Raw genomic sequence first — 20,460 nt, forward strand, 5'->3', positions numbered from 1 at the left:
TGAGGTAAAGGTGATAGGCTGAGTTTGTAAAGTCCTAAACCAAACTAAAGAGGATGAGAGAGGGGCCAGAGGAACAAACATGTCTGTTCAGATAATGTGAAGGAAAATATGGCCAGATGTGTGTGGGGTTGGAGTTTCTAAGGATAAAACTGACAGAAAGACAAATAAAGTGCTAGAGAGCCTCTGGAAGGTTTTACCGTCCATAAAACCGTTCTCAGAGGATATGAATGACAGGGTGCTTTAGGTTAAAAGAACGAGACTTGTCCCAGGAGTTGGCAATTATGCCCCAGAGTGAACCACGTGTATTTATTTCTATCCTGCAAAATGTTGTTCTGGGTGTGGGAATTGCTCATCTAGCCATTTGCTAACACATCAGCCAGGTGTGCCTGGGGAAGAGACAATGACCAAGTGGGGGCCGCAGTGACAACCCCCGAGAGCCTGTCAAACTTAGTTGTTTGGGGCAGCCAACCCAAAGGGCAGGCATCACAGCATCACAGGAGGCTGATGCGTAGCCTCAATCCCTTTGGCCTGTGGGTGGAGCCAAATAGCTTTAGTGGGAACCACTAAAACCATCAGTAGGGAGGAGATGCAAGGAGGCTCTATGGGATTGTCCTAGTGTGATAAAGCAAGCTAGCTCATGGAAAGATGTCTATGTTTTATGTAAAGAAAAGCTTAGAAAAATATTCTGTTTATACTTTCAGTTTAGAATGATATATTTTCAAGTATAAGGAATAGTATATATAGATGGAATTTTAAAAAATACTTCTATGCGTTCTAATTCATTTTCTTCCAAAGACATAAATAATTTCTTCTTATTTCTTATGTGGTCTCCTCTGTCACTATTGAGCTGATATTATCATGGTGAGATATATTATATATATATATCATGGTGAGATATATGGCAACACAAGTGCTTGGAATAATATGTGCTTTGCATCTTTGTTAAGTGTTAGGCCACAAGACAGGATTCCTCAATGTATAGCTATCAACTCAACTTCACTCCAGCAATAGGTGTGACACAATACAAACTCATGTTTTAAGCAAATAAGAAAAAAAATAAAAACATACACCCATATCCATAAGCCCCATGTAAATTTCTTTTTTTAATTTTTAAAATTTTTTTATTTATTTATTTGAGAGTGACAGAGAGAGAGAGAGAGGGAAGGAGGCAGGCAGAGAGCAAAAGAGAGAATGGGTGCGCCAGGGCCTCCAGCCACTGCAAACGAACTCCAGACGCGTGCGCCCCCTTGTGCATCTGGCTAACGTGGGTCCTGGGGAATCGAGCCTTGAACCAGGGTCCTTAGGCTTCACAGGCAAGCACTCAGCCACTAAGCCATCTCTCCAGCCCACCCATGTAAATTTCTAATGTTGTATGAACAGATAACTTGAACATGCACATGAACATACTATTTTATTGGCTGAGAAAATGTAACTAGAGAAGAGTTGCAGTGTAAGTATAGCCCATTATGAATCAGCTGAAATATTTTAATTCACTGTCCCATAAACCTGCTTACTCAAAAAATCAAAGCACTGCATCATTAATTTAGTTTTTAAAGTTGAGCACAACCGTTGCATACATAGCCATCCACACGTAGATAGATAGATGAATAGATAGATGGTAGGTACACAGATGAGAGGGAGATAAATAGATTGGAGTATGGGTGGGAGGGTGTATAGACAGAGTATGCAAAACAACAAATGGGAAATCTTTAAGGGATTTTTCTTACTATATCTTTTTTTTTACTATTTTGAAAGAAAAGGATCAGTTTCTCCTGACGGACATTGAGATATCATGTGAGCACACTGTGACAACTACTTTATCAAAGTCATTTTTTATCAGCACTCACCACTATCTAAGGCAATTATATTACATCCTTCACTTATTATGTAATCAACATGTCTGTTTTGTGTGAAATGTCACATTAAAGTGAAAATCCTGAAGCATAATGGCTTTCACAGAAGTATTACCACTTCTCAAGCCATTCATTCTAGAAGTGATGCTAATTTTTTAGAAACAGAAATTATATTCCATTTCTATGCACTAAGAACATGGATAAGACATTTTGTAGGACATTCCAGCGCTTAGATCGCATGACTTTAAGCCCTTTGTCCTTTCAGTAATAATTCCTTAAAATTAAATACACATCTCCGAGTTAAGATTAAAAACAGTTATTAAAGTAATAAATAATCAATTGTACTTATGTTGATGGTGGTGTTATAGTCACTTTCATGCTGCTGAGTTGAACATCCAAACCAGGCACAGTTTAAGGGAGGAAAGAATTTACCTCAAGCTTACAGATCAAGGGAAAGTTCCAGTGAACGGTGAACAATGCTGGATGCCATTCATAAATCCAAGCGCAAAGATACCACCAAGCTGCCACCACCCCAAGCAAGCATAACAACAGCTCAATCCTCTCTGTATACCTTCAGGCTGGAATTCGGATCCCCACCAGTGACACACCCCCTTGTAGCAGGAGGCTGTCTGCTACAGAATTAGCTGCTAATTCAATTTTAATGAAACACCCCAGTCTCTATGGGGGACACACATTCAAACTACTGCAGGTGGAAAATATGTATTTTCCATATTAGTTACAAAGCAATCATGCTCTTTTTTTTTTCTATCTGAAAACAATTATAGAGAGTTTCACAGATGATCAACCATATGGCATTAATAAATGTCTAACCAAGAAAGACATGAAAAGTTTTATATTTTAACCAAACTGCTAAACTAGCACGTGAAAGTGCCATATATTACCTGTTTAGCTGAGAATGTTATTACTGAGAAATTGTGTCATAATTTACAATTACCCCAGGATAAGCCATTCCATAATTACTTTTCAAGCAAATTAAAGATGAGTTATCTTTCATTCACACTCAGTTGCAGATTCATAAAACTGTATATGAAGGGAGATGCAAATATCTGTAATTTTATAATAACCACTCTCCCAGGTCCATCAATAGTAGTTATAAAGATTGTGCATTGGGAAATAAAAACCACTATAGTTAAACATATAGTATTTTATGGTGATAAATAATTGTTAAACAATCTTCCATTTGTCTCTGTACAAGTAAAGTGTGTAAATAGGGAATAATCCTCTTAAACCATGATATATTAGGGAACCTCAAGACCCATACTACAGGATTTTCTAACTTACCTTTTGATAAAAATGTTTATTATTTATTTATTTGTATATATGTGTGTATGTATGCATGTATATATGTGGTGTGTGTGTGAAAATGTGAGCACAACCATGATACGTGTGTATGGAGGTCAGAGGACAATTTCAGGTTGTCTGGAGTCTATAACCTACTTTGAGACAGGATTGATGGCCATTGCAAAGAAACACCAGTCTGGCTGGCCCAAGAGTTTTGGATTCTCCTATTCTCCACCTTCCATTGTTGTAAGTCTGTGGTGATCACAAATGCATGTGCCACTTTTTGCCTGGCTTTATGTGTGCTGGGGCCGGGGAATTCCATACATAGTTCAGCAGTTTGTAAGCAAACACTGTTAACCAATATGCAATCTTCCCAGCCCAAGTTTATCTCCTGTAATGTTTTAATAGTTATCTATTATGAATAAAGTTTTCAACCTATTGTACAAAACATTTGACATATTTACTATAGTAAATGATCTAATTTAAAAATACAAAAAAATCACAGGAAAAACTTAAAATGAGAATAAAATGAAAAACTCAAGAGTTTGAAATCACAAAGAGAAAGAGTAAAATAGAATTTTTCAAATTTTCCTTAGTATAATTTGATATATCCGTAACTACTTTATCTATAAAAGAAAATGACAGGGATATTGATTTTTTTTTAATTTTTCTTCCTAGAGATAGAAATGTTTTAGTGTAATTACTAGTCTTTGGTGTTTTCCCTAGTGTACCTGTCATGTTGCAATTAACCCAATATTAAGTTCAATATAGCTAAAAGAACTATTTCTTTCCTTTAAAGTAATTACAATGGAGAGAGATTGAGTCACCTAACCTGCCTGATCTTTCAAGTATTGAACATTTAATAAAGAACAAGATATTTATTCAAAACTTGTTCTTCCCTTCATTTACAAAACATTCAGCAATCACATAAGTGAACATGATTCTATATATTCATTTGAGATATTAAATGCCAAATAACATGAACCCTACTAAATTCAAGTGTCATTTTAATAATTTTAAGATGAGTAATGATTGGACTGTGTGCACTCATATGTCCAAAGGCTGAGTGCAAAAGGACAAGATGGAAGACTTAAGCCAGAAATAAAAGAGGGACTTGCTCAAATGGAGACAAGGAAGCTGCCAGTATCCTTTACTTTTGAGGAGCTCTGGAAAAATGTTTCTGATTCAACCCAGTCAGAAGACAGAAGAGTTTGTAATAAGAAGAACAATAGCAAAGGCCCAGACTTGGAAAGCCTGGAATGCTCACATGCTCAGCACACCTGTATACGGGGTACTCCCCAACCAACACTGCACATGCAAACTGTGCATAGGACAGCAACTATGGAAGATAGTAAGCAGTATTGATTTCTCTTCCACGATGCCAGTGTGCTCACTGAGTCCTTGCTAGTCTTAGAGGCAAATTTACAGTTGGTTGCCTTTCATGTGACTACAGGAGCATAGTGGCCAAGTCTAAATATTTGCTGATGACCTTAAGTTTAGTCCTGGTTGATCACTGGGCCCTTCATTTGGTGCCTGACCTCCAACAACACTTAATTCTCTCACTCCTGTCCACAGTTTTAATCATCCTTAAATTTCCACCTATTATTTTATGGATATGTTTATTCTCTATCACATATACATTGCATAAATGATAGAAAGTCCATTCTCCACATTTTTGCAGACCTATAAACAGCAAATAGAATGATTATGGCATTTAATGGCTATCACTGACTATACTGCCAATATCAAACTATATTGCATCCAGAATTTGAGCAGCTGAATTTATCCACTCTCCTTTCAATAATAAATAGTAGTGCTGAGGGAAAATGCACAACAGTGTTTTATGGGGGATTTTTTTGACAAACAGATAGAAATTGTAATAATTATTGATGGCAATTTGTGTTTGATATTATTCTTGGTAATTTAAAATGTAGATTACAATTTCCAAGTTTCCTCATAATATTTTAGAAAGGATTTACATTAAAGCTATATTGAGGGTGTTTTTAAACAGAATGTTGAAAATGAGCAGTGAATATTCATAAAATTATTGCTGAGTCATTCCTATTTTCTGTTATTCACAAGATGCCAATTGTAGTCCTTGATAAAGGAAACTCTATTTATGGTACTCAAAAAGAATTTTAATTTAGCAAAAAGCAAATATTTCTAAAGCTCTCGACTTCTGAAGATTCCATTTTTGACAAATTATAAGTGTCCAATTTGAGAGAAAAGATAAAAAAGTATTACATTTAATTAAAATATTTTAATTGATTGAATAAGTGCTACTATTAACACATATTTTTCTCAAAATAATCTGGAAAGCTTATACATATGATCTTTGTTGTATTTTCTGCTAGAAAATATAATTTATTAAGACAAAGAGTAAAAGTTGACCCTCTATTCCCCTAGTTGTTGACATATACAGCCTTCATCTCCAGGCTTCTCACTTTCTTCTACTCACCCAATAAACAGCAAGAGGTAAAATCTCCAATGTCCAATAGCTTTGGACACAAATCATAATTCAAAAACTAATAATGTATACAATTATTATTAACCTAAGTACAAAGTACAGGGGTGAAGAGAATGTCATGTTTGCAGTGATGAAATCATTCTACTCATTATTCCCTCCAAATTCACCTGTACCAAGACACCAATGAAAAATTAGATCCAGGGCTGGAGAGATTGGTTAACGATTAAGGCACTTGCCCACAAGCACAGGTACCAGATTTGATTCCCCAGGACCATGTAAGCCAGATGCACAAGGTATCACATATGTCTGGAATTCATTTGCAGCAGCTGATGGCCCTGGGGCAAATATTTGTGCCCTCTCTCTCTCTCTCTCTCTTTCTGACTGCCTCTCACTGTATTTCAAATAAATAAAATGAAAGAAAAATTTTAAAAATCGATCACAGTAGACATTTTAGGAAGTAAAGTAGAAAGATATTGCTCTTCTCTGGTGTATAGTTATTTTATAAAAATCATGGTACCTAGAAAAAGACACATGCTTCACACACACACACACACACACACACACACACACACACGCATGCAGAAAACAAAAATGAGCAAATTTCCTGAGAAAGGAAATGACATCATTAGTTGTCATCTAGAATCCACATATGAAGAATGCCTGGCCATACAAGTGCCCCTAAATACGCTCACTGTGCTGACCTGCAAGGCCCCTCTAACTCCGTATCATCTGGCCTTGCTTGTCGACCTGGTGAATGTCAACTTAACATGTCACATGTGCTCTTCAATGCATGCCTTTCCTCTAAAAACTGTAGAAAAGCCCCTCACCCATAATTCAATATTCCTCTGACATTTTCCGTAGCACTTGCAGTAGAGCATTAGTATTAAATCGGCATTAGTTATCTTTCATTGTTGCTATTGCCACTCTCATATTTCTTTCCTTGCTAGAATGTAGATCAAAGCAGAAAATTAGAGGCTGTTGAGGACACACCACTAAAGGAGAATTATTATATACCTTCCAAGGGTCAGGAAACCTTTTGGAGTAAGGGACAGAAAGAACGTAAAAGCCAGTGTAGGAAAGTGTGCTGTTAGGCCCTGACCTCCCCACAGGCCTGACTAAAAAACATAGTTATGACTGCACAATGATTACAAATAACCCCACCCCAAAACAAGCCTTCAAACAAGGCTTCAGTGTTATGTATGTGGGGGAGAGGGGTCATAAGAGCATAACCTGATGTGAATATGATACATTTGAATATTTTCATATGTTATAGTTCTCAAATTAAGCAAAGACCACATTTTTAACTATGTATAGCAAATAAAGTGTACAGTAAATATTTTTAGGAAGTTTTTCCCTAATCACTTATTTCCCAAATTTGTTTAAAATCCTAACCTGGTGAAACATGTTGAAATAAGTACTAAAAAATATTTTTGGGGGTTTGTAGCATTACAGGTTATTTATATTATATATAATATATATTATATACATATAATATATACATTGTTTTATATATATATCTGTTATATATATGCTTGTATGTATGTATATATATAGAGAGATGATAAATAGATGATAGATAGATAGACATACAACAGAAGCCATTAACCACAACTTTGCAATTATAAATATTTTTGGCACATGTACAAAGTTCTTAAACATGGAACTTGAATTTTATCCTACAAAATGGTGAGTTTTAAATGACAAATATAAAATCTCAAGCAAGAAACTGACTCAAATATCAGAAAAAAATTACTCCGTATCTTATTTCTCCATTTTCAGTAATAAAAGTAATGGGGGTTATGTATTTTTCTCTCACATTTGACGAATACAGTTATTGGAAAATTAATTAATGCATATCTACAAACATTACAACAAATTCTTTTGAAATAATGGAATATCTTCTGCAATGAAATGTTGCTTGAAGACAAAGATGTGAGTTTGTCTTAAATGTGTCATCAAATTGCTTTGTGAAGTCTATCTTTTACTTATGAAATGAGAAAGTTGACTACAGGAATCTCCAAGCCTTTGAAACTTCTATATGCATGTAGAAAACAAGTGTCACTGTAAAGGTCAGAAACTCTGCATGCTCTCATACACATTCATGCCTGAACAAGAAACAGCCATTAAACATTATTTCATAGGTAACATGTTAGGTGAGAATTAAGGATAAATACATAAACAATGGTGTTGCAGTCAAGTTCGCATTGCTGGTAGAAATCACCCAACCAAGAGCAGCTTGTGGGAAAAAAAGAGGTTTATTTTGGCTTACAGGCTCAAGAGGGAAGCTCCATGATGGCAGAGGCCAACGATGGTATGTGCAGAGGGTGGACATCACCCCCTGGCCAACATCAGGTGGACAACTGGGACAGGAGAGTGCGCCAAACACTGGCAAGGGGAAAGTGGCTATAACACCCATAAGCTGGCCCCCAATAATACACTCCCTCCAGGAGGCGTTAATTCCCAAATCTCCATCAGCTGGGAACCCAGCATTCAGAACACCTGAGTTTATGAGGGACACCTGAATCCAACCACCAAAGATGGCTGGTCTAAGAAGTGGAACATTGATTTTCAGAGATGAATGTTAGGTTTGGGGAAATACCAAGCACAGATTCAGGTGATGGAACTAATCTATCACCAGTCTGATGCATGCTCACATAATTTCCATGAGTCAAAAGCGACTTAGGAGCCCATGGTATGGACTGCCGATGATGAGGTCCTCTCTGCTCAGCATCGGGCTTGATCATGTAGCACAGCCAAAGACCCAAGCTTGACACTGACAGTGTCCTCGTGTGTGTGTTTGGGCGGGTGGGGGGGGGCAGGGGTGGCAGTGGATAGTTACTCTAACAGTGACAGCTTGGTGTCTGCTTGGAAGCTTTGGTTAATAGTGATTCATTGAGAGCTGATATTGACTTCTGAAAGACTGGCTCTCTTTTGGAAAATGAGAATCCATACACATGCTAAGATTTTATTTGTTCTTCCTTACAAGCAGTACACTGGCTCCAGACCAAACTGGAGGTTAGCTCAGCTGGGTAGAGCATGGGTTAATGAGAACAAGGTCAACGAGCACATCTCATATAGGCTGGTTAACTTGGCAGAGAACAATTTTGCCACAAAAGCCCCAGCTGTTATTTCAACAGAGATAAGTTATCAGCGTAGCCAGTGTGGGTCACAGGGGGGTGTTTGTAACGCCACTGCAGTGAGGGAAAATAGTGCACTTGCCAGTCTACTGGAGAAACAAAGACAAACAACCCATGTTTTGAGCTAGAAATTACGTATTTCATTTAAATGATGAAGCTAGCTCACTCCACCCTCACACACAAACACATGCTGCCTGCATAGGTTTTGGGAATATGTGGTTTTTTGATATTCAAGGTGTTATTTTGCACATCACAGCTGTCTTTTTTCGCACCTATATTTTGTCTACTTTAGCAAAGGAATAATGCATGGACCAAAAGCAACAGCATTTGACTTGCATCAGGCAGAAATGGTCTTTTCCAAGGGTACAATTATGTAAAATGGAGTACATTTTCTAAGCCTCAGATTTATAGGAGAATATTCATCAGTAGAATATATCCAGCCACACTAATAACAGGTATTTCACTACCTAAGCATTACCAATGGGAGACAATCTCTTTCATAAAAGAATCATGATTTTAAAATGACCCTTTGTGGTATATTAGAAAAGCTACTGCAAAAGAAAAACACATTATGTTTGACTAAACTAAATATAATAAACATCGCATGCACTGGGCATTTGTGGACACATACACACATGAACACAAGACACTGAAAATAAATGTGAGCTCTGCTCTCTAATGATAGTGTGTTTGATTGTCACTCTTATAAAACATGCGTTTTGAATTTTGAGACTTCATAGTTAAAGATCTTTAAGAATACATAGAGTAAAATCATAGTCTAATAAAATCTAAGTTGTCTGCTCCTTTGGATTTCTAAGAAGCTTACTCTCTGATTCAACATGTTATTATTCTAACTCCCACATGGAATCCTCTGTATTCCAACAGGACTTTTTATGTTAACTTTCACTTTGATAAAAAGTATTTCATCAATATTTACACTGGGATGAAAAATCTATCCCATCTTTCTGATAGTTATATCTTTTTCTATGCATAAGATCTTTATTTTGATGAAATCCTATTCATCTATATATTTTTTTCTTTACTCCCCATCTGTGAATCTTGTCTAAAAACTACTTGGTAGTCCTAAGGTATACACTTTAAAGGGGAGTAAGCACGTGCACACACAGTGGGGTGGGGGAGAGGGGTTCTTGCCTAGTTGCCTGGTACTAAAATCTTAGTCAAAAATCTATTGTTGGGAAGGTCATCCGCCCTAGCTGGTGAAGCTATTACTGATATTTGGCTAAATGGATATGTTGTGCCCAGCCCAATAAATTACTCTCCAAATGCTCAGGTTTATTATCATAGATTACTGCTGCTTTCAATTTTGGTCATAGAAGACAATCAAAACTTGTCCGAAATCTTAGAATAAGTGGCTGAGAGTTTTAAGTGAAATAAGCCATCTCTAATACACTCTCTAAGGTTTGGGGACATCAAGGAAAAATAGGCAGAAAAAGTTAAGAAGTGAGCTGCAGATATATTGTTAAGTAGTTAAGGCACTTGCCTGTGAAGGCTAAGGACCCATGTTTTACTATCCACATAAACCACAAAGGTGAGGCAAGCACTAAGTCACACATGCCTACTAGGTGGCAAAAGTGTTTGGAATATGATTTCAGTGGCTGAGGCCCTGGTACAGAAATTATCTCTCTTTCTCTCCCTCTGTGTGTGTGTGTGTGTGTGACTCTCTCTAAAATAAAATAAAGATCTCACTCTCTCTAAAATATTTAAAAAATCAAAAAAAGTTAAGAAATGAGGGCTATGCAGATGATCCAGTGAATAAAGAGCTTGCTCCAGAAGCATGGTTACCTCAGTTTTGGATCTCAGGTTCCCTGTAAGAAGTGGGAGCTGTGCAGGTTGCTGCAATCCCAGCATATCTGCATCAAGAAGGGAGGAGATAGCAGGAGAGTCCACCACAGACTCAGACCAGGATCCTGGTGAATGGAACAGTGAACTAACCTGGCCTCAGAAGAGTTTGCAGGCGAGTACCAAAAACCCAAAGTTGCTATTCATGTTTGTAAACTTATATGTTCTCAAGTTTCACAATAAAAGAAAACAAAACTTATGGTCATATATATGAGGTTCAGCCTGGGCCATACCAAATACAGAACCATGAGGCTGTAATTGTGCTTACACACACGTAGCCAATTTTACTCCCCTTCCATTTCCCTTCCTTTCCTTGACTAATAAAAGACCAACAGCTAAACATTTCTCATTCTCAACAAAGCATGAATGATTTTATTTTAAGTAATAACAAACACACATTCTAACTTTTCTAACCACTGGGTAAAGGCATTTAAAGTTCTCCAGCATCAGACACCTCATTGTCAAGGGACGCAGAGGCAATGTGGCTTTAGCGTACAGCATCCCAAAGCTACTTTTCCCAGGCTTATTCTTAAGTGTAAGCAGTGATCTCAGGATTAACATCTATACCAAAAACACTTTTAAAAATTTTTTTGTTCATTGTTTATTTCTTTATTAGAGAATTACAGACACAGAGAGAAAGGCAGAGAGAGAGAGAGAGAGAGAGAGAGAGAGAATGGGCACGCCAGGGCCTCCAGCTACTGCAAATGGACTACAGACGCATGTGCCCCTTGTGCATCTGGCTAACTTGGGTCCTGGGGAATCGAGCCTCCAACTGGGGTTCTTAGGCTTCACAGGCAAATGCTTAACCATTAAGCCATCTCTCCAGACCCCAAAACACTTTTTATCCTAGTGAAGAAGCAGTAACATCCTTGCGGGACAGCATCCTTAAGAAAGGAGAGCATGTTCAATGGCAGAAGCAAAATAAAACTAAGCGACATCAAACTTTCAATACAAATATCATTAAAAAGACAGCATATCTACAAGGCGCTTTGGGGAAAAAAAAGTCATTTAAAGAACAAGAAAGAGATGCCAAAACTAGAAGTTACTACAGTGGAAGAATGGAAAGACAAAATAAATAAATAAATAAATAAATAAATAAATAAATAAATAAATAAAACAAGAACAAGGGATCAGACGTGTACAAGGAATAATTATGTACACATACCTAGACCTATACAAGACCCACCATATACACATGCCCAAAACATACAAGACCCACCCCCCCCATACGCACATGCCAACAAGAACAACCATAAAATGAGAAACTAGGATTATATGGAATCAATAAATGAAATCCATCCTCCCTTTATTAGGACTTCTGGGAAGACAATTGATAAGAATTTCAAAGAACTATGAAAAATGTGGAATTCGCATTAATGAGAATTTCAAAGAGATAAAAACTATACCATTCATTGTAGCAGAGCACATCGTGTTCTCCTGAGTTCTTGTTCTAGCTTCTAATTGACCCATTTGATTTTATCTAAGCTGCCTATGTTGAGCTCTCAGTGGAGGCGGAGAGCGGGATAACTCTTTAGTAACATGTAGCAGATCAGAAAACAAATGCCTCAGACCCAAAGCAGCCCATTACACTCCAGGGAAAGTCCTGGGTAGCAGGGCTCTGCTCCCCTCTCCTTGCAGCTCTGGCCTCATCTCCAGCCCTTTGCCTTTCCTTCCTCCAGGCTCAAGGAACAGGACTTCTCGTGATGTTCTCCTCCACTTGCAGCTTGTACGTGGAACTCACCTCCTGTAAAGGTCGTCTTGCTGAGCTTCCCTGTCTTCTTCAAGTTTTGACAAAATGTCCTCTTATCTGGAACACACTGTATAAAATAATTTGTTCCACAGATATGTCCTCAGCCTGCTGGGCTTCTCTTTCCTCATTGTTTTGTAGAATATTAATGTATTTATTCTGTTCACTCTTTGCTTGATGAGACATAAGACATGAGAGTACTGGTGATAAAATTACAGATTTTATTGAAATAACTTGCAAACACTGGCATAAACTTGTAGGCAGTCAAAATATATGTTATAAACTCTTTAGGAAAGCCTAGCTAACTCAATGAGCATAGAGAGAATAGTTAAATAAACAAATAAGTCCAAGTGGCAATGTCTTAGTGTTCAGATTGAAGAAAAGATAAGAATGTGAGAGGAAATTTCTTTTCAGCAGGCCACTTTCTATTATTAGTATTTTTAGGGTTAAATAGTTCTTTAATAAAATGTGGTAAAAATATTTGAAGATAAGGAAAATGACTTGAAATTCCAACAACTTGGGATGTTGAGGTGAGAAGATCTGAGTTAAAGACCCACTTGAACCACAAGAGAGATTTACACTCAATCAATCAGTCAGGCCCAGAGAGATGGGTCAGTGGTTAAAGTGCATGCCTGCAGAGCCTAGGATCCAGGTTTGTCTCCCCAGAACCCACATAGGACAGATGTACATGGTGCTGCATGCCACTGGAGCTCTGTAGTTCTTTTGCAGTGGCTGGAGTCCCTGGCATGCCCATTCTCCTTTGCAAGTGGTGTTTTCTCTTTGTGTCTAATAAATGAATAAATGAAAATAAAAGAAAATGAAATCAATCACAGCCAAGCATGGTGGAACATGACTTTAATTCCAGCACTCGGGAGGCAGAAGTAAGAGGATGGCCATGAGTTTGAGGCCACCCTGAGAAACATAGTCAATTCCAGGTCAGTCTGGACTACAGCAAGACCCTACCTCAAAAAATCAAATAATAATAATAATAATTAATTAATTATAAAAATAAATAAATAAATTATGATCAGTCAACATTTATACTCTGCATATGAAAAATATTCTTGTTTTAAATTATTTTTCAATTTATGTTGAATTAATTTCAGATTAAATATGACACAGTTTAACTATAAAATTTTAAAAATAAAAAAATTAAATTGAAATGAACACCCCTGCTATTCACCATTACTCTTGAGAATAAAGCCAATGTGACAGTTTTAAAGAAAAAATTGAAATTTTTATATACAGCTTAAAGGTGGAAGCCACAGATTCCTCAATACAAGAAAACCAAAGAAAAAAAGGGGGGAGTAAAAAAAATCACTTATCATTCATTATTTTAAAAGTTGATTTGCCATATATGTGTGTGCTTGTGTGTGTATATGAAATGACAAATATGATAAGAATATATATATATATATATATATATATATATATATATATATATACACATACATACATACATACATACATACATATATATGACGTATTTTGATCTTCTTCCCCCATTATCCTCTCATATCCTCTTCTCCCCCTATTAATTTGGTTTTTCTTTCCCATTAAGCCCCACCTTACTATCATATCTCCCTGTTTAATCCATTGAGTTTAACTAGGGTGGCTTGCATGATCATGGGTGGAAGTTTGCTGACTGTGGGAAGGGCAACTTACCAGTGACTCCACCACCGATGAACGTGACTCCCTCTCTCCCAATAACCATTAGCTGCTATTAGCTAGTCTGACCCCGTACCTCCTAGATTCTGACACATTCCACTGTTTGGACCTGAAATGCCTGCTTTGTCTTTCTGGTCATAGTTTTGACCTAGCTCAAGCATTTCTCTTACAGTCATGGTGACCTATTTCTGGAAGCCACAGTTGCTTTTGTACCTGCAGGCTGAGTCTTGCATGGCTACAGTTTCGCTAAATGCTCGCTGGTCCTGCGTGGGGGCTTGGGTTCAGTCCTAGCACTGCAGGCAACAACAGTGTATGTGCGGTTACATGTGTGCACACTGTTCATGTGTGTGCAAACATGAGTACCACACCCAACCTGTTGCTTCAATGTGCTGGCACGTTAGACGGAGAGTCCTGTCACCACCTGCTCCCCCCACGCCCCCAGAGTAGGGACTGGATTAAAGGACTCAGTTTGTGATACCATTCAGCTTGTATGTTGTCATGTATAGTTATTTATTACACAGATTTTAAAGGGAAGGATTTAGGCTTCGAACATGACTGAATAAAACTTTAAAATTAGCTGGGCGTGGTGCCACATGCCTTTAATCCTAAGACTTGAGAGGCAGAGGTAGGAGGATTTCCATGAGTTTGAGGCCACCCTGAGACTCCGTAGTGAATTCCAGGTCAGCCTGGGCTAGAGTGAGACACTACCTCGAAAAACCTAAAAAAAAAAAAAGAAAAGAAAAGAAAAATGAAGACTAGGTCTACAGAGATGGCTCAGTTATTCAGAGCAATTTTTGCACAAGCATGAGGGTTGGGGAGATCTGAGAGATGGCACATAGGTGAGCAGGCATGGCCAAGTGGGTTTGTAACTCAATTTTGTGCAGGAGTACAAACCTAGGAATCACCAAAGTGCTTGAAAATAAAAATAGTAAACTCCAGAATTAGTAGGAGGCTGGGGCCCAAATGAGAGCGGGTAGAGAAGTAATGGAATGAGACACCCCTGAGTCCAGCAACCACGGAGGAGAGTATCTCACCACACACACACACACACACACACACGTACACACACTCAACAATATTAAGGCTGGATTTCCTGTTCTGCCTTACTGCATGAACTACTCGCTGGTGAATGCCTTTTACTAGGTGCCCACATCGCCCCACAGATGTTCCGTGGAACATACATCACTATCACTCGTCCACACTGGACATAAGTTGCATCAGCCTTCCAACATGCACTAAAGAGCAGTGTCTCTCGCAAACGCTTTCAGTGCTGGGTTAGGACAGCCACGCTATGAAGACATGCAAACTGAGCAGCTACTAGGCTGGGGTCCTTGACTCTGAAGCCTGAAGACAACTATTGTTGGACTGCTGTAAACTAACTCAATAAATCCCCCTTTTTAAAAATTTTTTTGTTCATTTTTTATTAATTTATTTGAGAGTTACAGAGAGAGAGAAAGAGACAGAGAAAGAGAGATTGAGAACGGGCGCGCCAGGGCCTCCAGCCACTGCAAACGAACTCCAGACGCGTGCGCCCCCTTGTGCATCTGGCTAACGTGGGTCCTGGGAAACCGAGCCTCAAACCCGGGTCCTTAGGCTTCACAGGCAAGCGCTTAACCGCTAAGCCATCTCTCCAGCCCTAAATCTCCTTTTTAATACCAGTTTATCCTATCAGTTCTGCTTCTATAGATAACCCTGACTAATACAGATTTCCTGTAACTTAATTTCCAATATGCTGCCATTTTTTCCCCTAGACTTTCGCATGTTCATAGAGACATGGATCATGGAACCCCACCATCTGTTTGCTTCACTATCCTTCCCCACAATATGTTTGTATTACCAAGGGGCAGACTCAATCCAAGCTGCCTGAATTCAAATCCTCCTTCTGGTATTTACCGTCTTGGGTAATGTGAATGTACTTTCTACATTGTCCAGGATGGTTTCTGCTAAAATACCAGAATGCATACCTCACGTAATTTACCAAAATGATTTACAAATTTAGAGCTGAGTTTGATATGTAATAAATTAATAGTAAAACATTAGCTATTTTATCTTCCTTACAACTGATCAAAATTATCAAATTAGATTTGTGAGAGTGATCTTAAAATACTTCATTCCTATTAATCATTTATATGTTTATGATGAATAATAAGAGACATTTACAAGATCAGGAAGTGCTAAACTATTAATCAGATATTATATGAAAATATTTAAGTTCTGTACAGGAAAGACAGTGTAATACTGAAAAGTTCTCAGCATACTTCCTCGCAATTCAGTTATCATCAATCTCAAGTTCATTCTACCAGAAAATTCTGAGGTAAGGAAACAAAAGAAGACTCTCACTGCTGCCTATCTGGGGCCTAGGATCATTCCTGGTTACAGCTTACAGGTCAATTTGTCATAATTGCCACCAACTTCACAAGTAGAAGCAGAGATTCAGTGCTAAGTCATGAGAAAATAACACATTTATTCAGATGACCTAAAAATGTTATATTCAACTCCTTTTCCTTTAATTTGCATAATCTCAACCTGAAAAATATGTTTCCCATTTGCTAGTTCAGTATTACTTATAAAACTCTTATTTATATACTGTTAAAATCCCATAGAATTCCTTCAATAGCCACTTACTTTCAATTTCCTGTGGCCTAGACATTATTCACTTGAGTGAAAAGAGTTAAGTTTTAGCTAGGGAATGTTCACAAAAGATATGCCATCTACTAACAAAATCCTAAACTCTGGTTTAAGAACACAAAATCTGTTCTGCATCTTCAAATCAGAAACCGTTGTTTTTTTTTAAAATTTGCTTGTATTTTAACAGCAATATTGTTTACAATAGTTCTCTTTGTTAAACAGCTCAGAGAGAAATTGACGTCTCATGCAGGATAAGTGTTTAGCAGAGTGCTGTGCGGTGCACTGTGGAATGGTGTCATTGAGTCAGGTTCGCACTGCTGCTAGAAATCACTCAAATAAGAGAAGCTAGTGGGACAAAAAAAAAAAAGAGCTTTATTTTGGCTTACAGGCTCGAGGGGGCAGATCCATGATGGCAGGGAAAACATTGGCATGAGCAGAGGGTGGACATCACCACCTGGCCAACGTAAGGTAGGCAATAGTAACAGGAGAGTGTGCTAAATACTGGCAAGGGGAAGTTGGCCATAATACCCCTAAGGACACCCCCAACAATACACTCACTCCAGGAGGTGTTAATTCCCAAATCTTCATCAGCTGGGAACCTAGCATGCAGGACACCTAAGTTTATGGGGGACACCTGGATCAAACCACCACAGGTGTGCTGGGGTGAGGCATCCTCATGTTTAAATCTCATTCTTATTTTAAAACAAAATTCTGTTTCTCCCTTTGCCTTGCGTTGTTCATCTCTTTTAATTTTCCCTTTGTTCTCTACATGTTTTTACAATCTTAAACTATATATTTCATCATCAATAGAGAAAGCATCTAGATGGGTAATTCAAAAAGAAGCTCTTTTGTAAGGAAGCTATAAATGGAAAATAATTAAGAGGTTAATAAAGCAATTAGGAGGGCTGGAGAGATGGCTTAGCGGTTAAGCGCTTGCCTGTGAAGCCTAAGGACCCCGGTTCGAGGCTCGGTTCCCCAGGTCCCACATTAGCCAGATGCACAAGGGGGCGCACGCGTCTGGAGTTCGTTTGCAGAGGCTGGAAGCCCTGGCGCGCCCATTCTCTCTCTCTCCCTCTATCTGTCTTTCTCTCTATGTCTGTCGCTCTCAAATAAATAAATAAAAATTAAAAAAAAAAAAAGCAATTAGGAGACTGACAGGGACATCTCAGGAAATAGAATGTATATGATATTTTATTGAAAGCCTTTTGTTTGTTTGTTTTCTTTTTGCTGCAGTTTTGGTTTTGAGGCAGAATCTCTTACTAACCCAGGCTGATCTGGAACTCACTTTATTAGGCTTGCCTCAAACTCACATGATTCTTCTACCTTGACTTCTAGAATACTGTATACATTCTTCTTTTTTACAATAGGTATATTTCTATTACTTGTTAAGGGATTATCTGATAATAGTCTGACAATCATCAAATAGCATGCACAGTTTTTTTTTATACACACATATACATGGAGACCAAAAAAAAAAAAAAATCACCTTATTTCTTCCAATTCAATCACTCTTTGGATGGGACTCTGGAAGCTATTACAAATTAGTATCAACCCCAAAATAAAGTAAAATCTTATATCACTGAGGCAAAAATAATTAATTAAATAAACCAAAAAAGGATTGGGAGGGAATAGATTTTAAACCACAGGTGGAAAGGGGAAGAAAAAGATGAACAACGTTCTTCCCTTTATAAGATAAATAGTAGATTCTTCAAAACAAACAAAAAAAAAATAAAACTGTTTCAGTTGCCATTTTATTGCAAGATGGTAATATTAATTACAAATTGGTAATTTTAGTCAAGCAACAAGTTGTTGCAAATTGATTATTCAAAAGTGATCACCAAAGTACTCATGATGCAGAGTAAAGGTGAGGAAAATCTGACTGGCCTGTAGATGTCTAACTCACAAAATGAATTCTTAGGAAAGGCGTGCTGTGACTTCAATCAATAGCAATACAGAAGACAGGCAGACTGCTTTCCATTTAGTTCACTGTTTCTGGTGGTCTCAAATGAGAACGTTACATTTTCATAATGGGCTGGCCTCAGCCTTCTTTGAGAGCATTCAGACCTGCTGTGCACTTGGCAACTGTCGCCTTTTCCTGCTGTGCAGAGATGCTCTGCGCCACACTCTTCTCCACCCAGTTTCTCATGTGCTCTTGCTCTTTTTGGTGCATCATGCCCTGCACCGAAATTTGATAGTCCAGGTGATTCATCACTTCCTTATACACTGTATGTGGCAATTCCCAGAAAATGACCTCCAAGGCCATAGCAATGTTATTCCTCTGATCATCAAAAAGGTAGACGCACTTGTGAATCAGCGCCTGCTGTGACTTCTCCAATTCAATCACATCCTGGATTTGTTTGATGGGTGCCTGATTTACTTCTTCCAGCGGAGCAATTTTTTGCTCATTGAGTATGTCAATAAATCCTGCAATAGAGGCACCATAGTTTTTAATTATGTAGACAAGAAACCCTACTATTGATATGGTAGAAAAGGTCTCTAGGGTGATCACATAGATTTCATTTGTAAACAGTACAAGACAAGCCCATTCCAAGCATGGAGGGTCCTTGTCCACCAGTTTTAGGATAAAGAAACTGGAAGAATTCCTCAGGGATCAGCCCAAGATGTACTTTTCCTCCATATTCAGGGAGAGGTGGTAGAGGGGTACATTGTGGCTGCCCAGTGTGGAATATCCTTGTTGCCTGCAAAGCCCTGGGTCCCAGGAGAAGCAAGGTCTTCTCTTCAGATGTGGGGCCATGAAGGCAGATAGTAAAACCCAGGACAGTACAGTCAGCCAGGGTGCAGGAAATGGTCTTTGTGTCCCTGTTACCCTGACAGGACACTTTCAAGGACACAAACAAGATCCCATAGTGAGTTTTAAGCCAGCTTGTGCTATGTAGCAAGACCAGCCAGGGTCGGCAGCTTATTTTGGCAGCCATCTTGTGGTCCAGGCATCTCCACTGGGTCTCCACTGCAAGCTATGGTTCATCCTCATGGCTCCATCAGGTCTCCATGCAGGCATCCAGCAAACCTGCTTCACATTGCCCATGGTCATTTCCAAAACACAACACCTCATTGCAAACTCAATGAACCTCTTCTTTTCTGCATTTCTTATACTATACAATACCCCGTAGGGTGTCAATTTGCTAAACAGGGGGTGGGGTGGGGATAAAGCAGACTTTGAAGATCAGGGCACTCCTTGAGCATTCAGGCCCCTTCAAAAGAGTCTGCATTCTTTTTCTTTTCTTTGTTTCTACATTTACTCAGTCTCTTTATATAAAAATAAGTGTTAAGCTCCAATCAGAACATTAGACATTATATCTGTGCTTTAAAAATAAAGTTGGTCATGCAAGGCTATTAGAATAGTTTAAAAGATTTTAGATTACCAGAATGTACAGATATAACTCAATATAAACTGTAGCCAGAGAAATGAGGATGAAGATTTACTTCTACTAGATTACTAGGTTAAAAGGAGTCTAATTCTTCCTGTTGCATCAGTGCAGTTCAGCTGGCCCAATTTCAAAGGTTGTAATCTCTCCATTGCAGTTGAACAGGCAACACTTTCAGTCTAAACATATCTTTCTGTGCCATATCCATCCACTCACGTCAGTCTGTTTCTACACCATGCAATCCTGCACAAATTCTCAGGACATGGACATAACAGCAAGCCTTTCACACAAACTGCTTCTAGTCCTGTCCAGAGAAAACTTCTTTTCTCCCTTATAAGACAAACTTCACAGTCCATAGTTCTTACTGCATTCAGGTCTGGCAACTATGACCAGAAGAATCCATCAAGCTGTA

The 20,460-nt window shown here is 38.3% G+C and overlaps 1 protein-coding gene and 1 pseudogene across 1 annotated transcript in view; both read right to left on the reverse strand.

The window, feature by feature from the left end:
- Positions 1-20,460, reverse strand: part of Ctnna3 (catenin alpha 3) — a 1,402,587-nt gene that overhangs the window by 79,315 nt on the left and 1,302,812 nt on the right. The window lies entirely within an intron of this gene.
- On the reverse strand, positions 18,701-19,598 carry LOC105943973 (annotated as a pseudogene).

Source organism: Jaculus jaculus, chromosome 18 (assembly GCF_020740685.1).
Source record: "Jaculus jaculus isolate mJacJac1 chromosome 18, mJacJac1.mat.Y.cur, whole genome shotgun sequence".
Lineage (NCBI taxonomy): Eukaryota > Metazoa > Chordata > Mammalia > Rodentia > Dipodidae > Jaculus > Jaculus jaculus.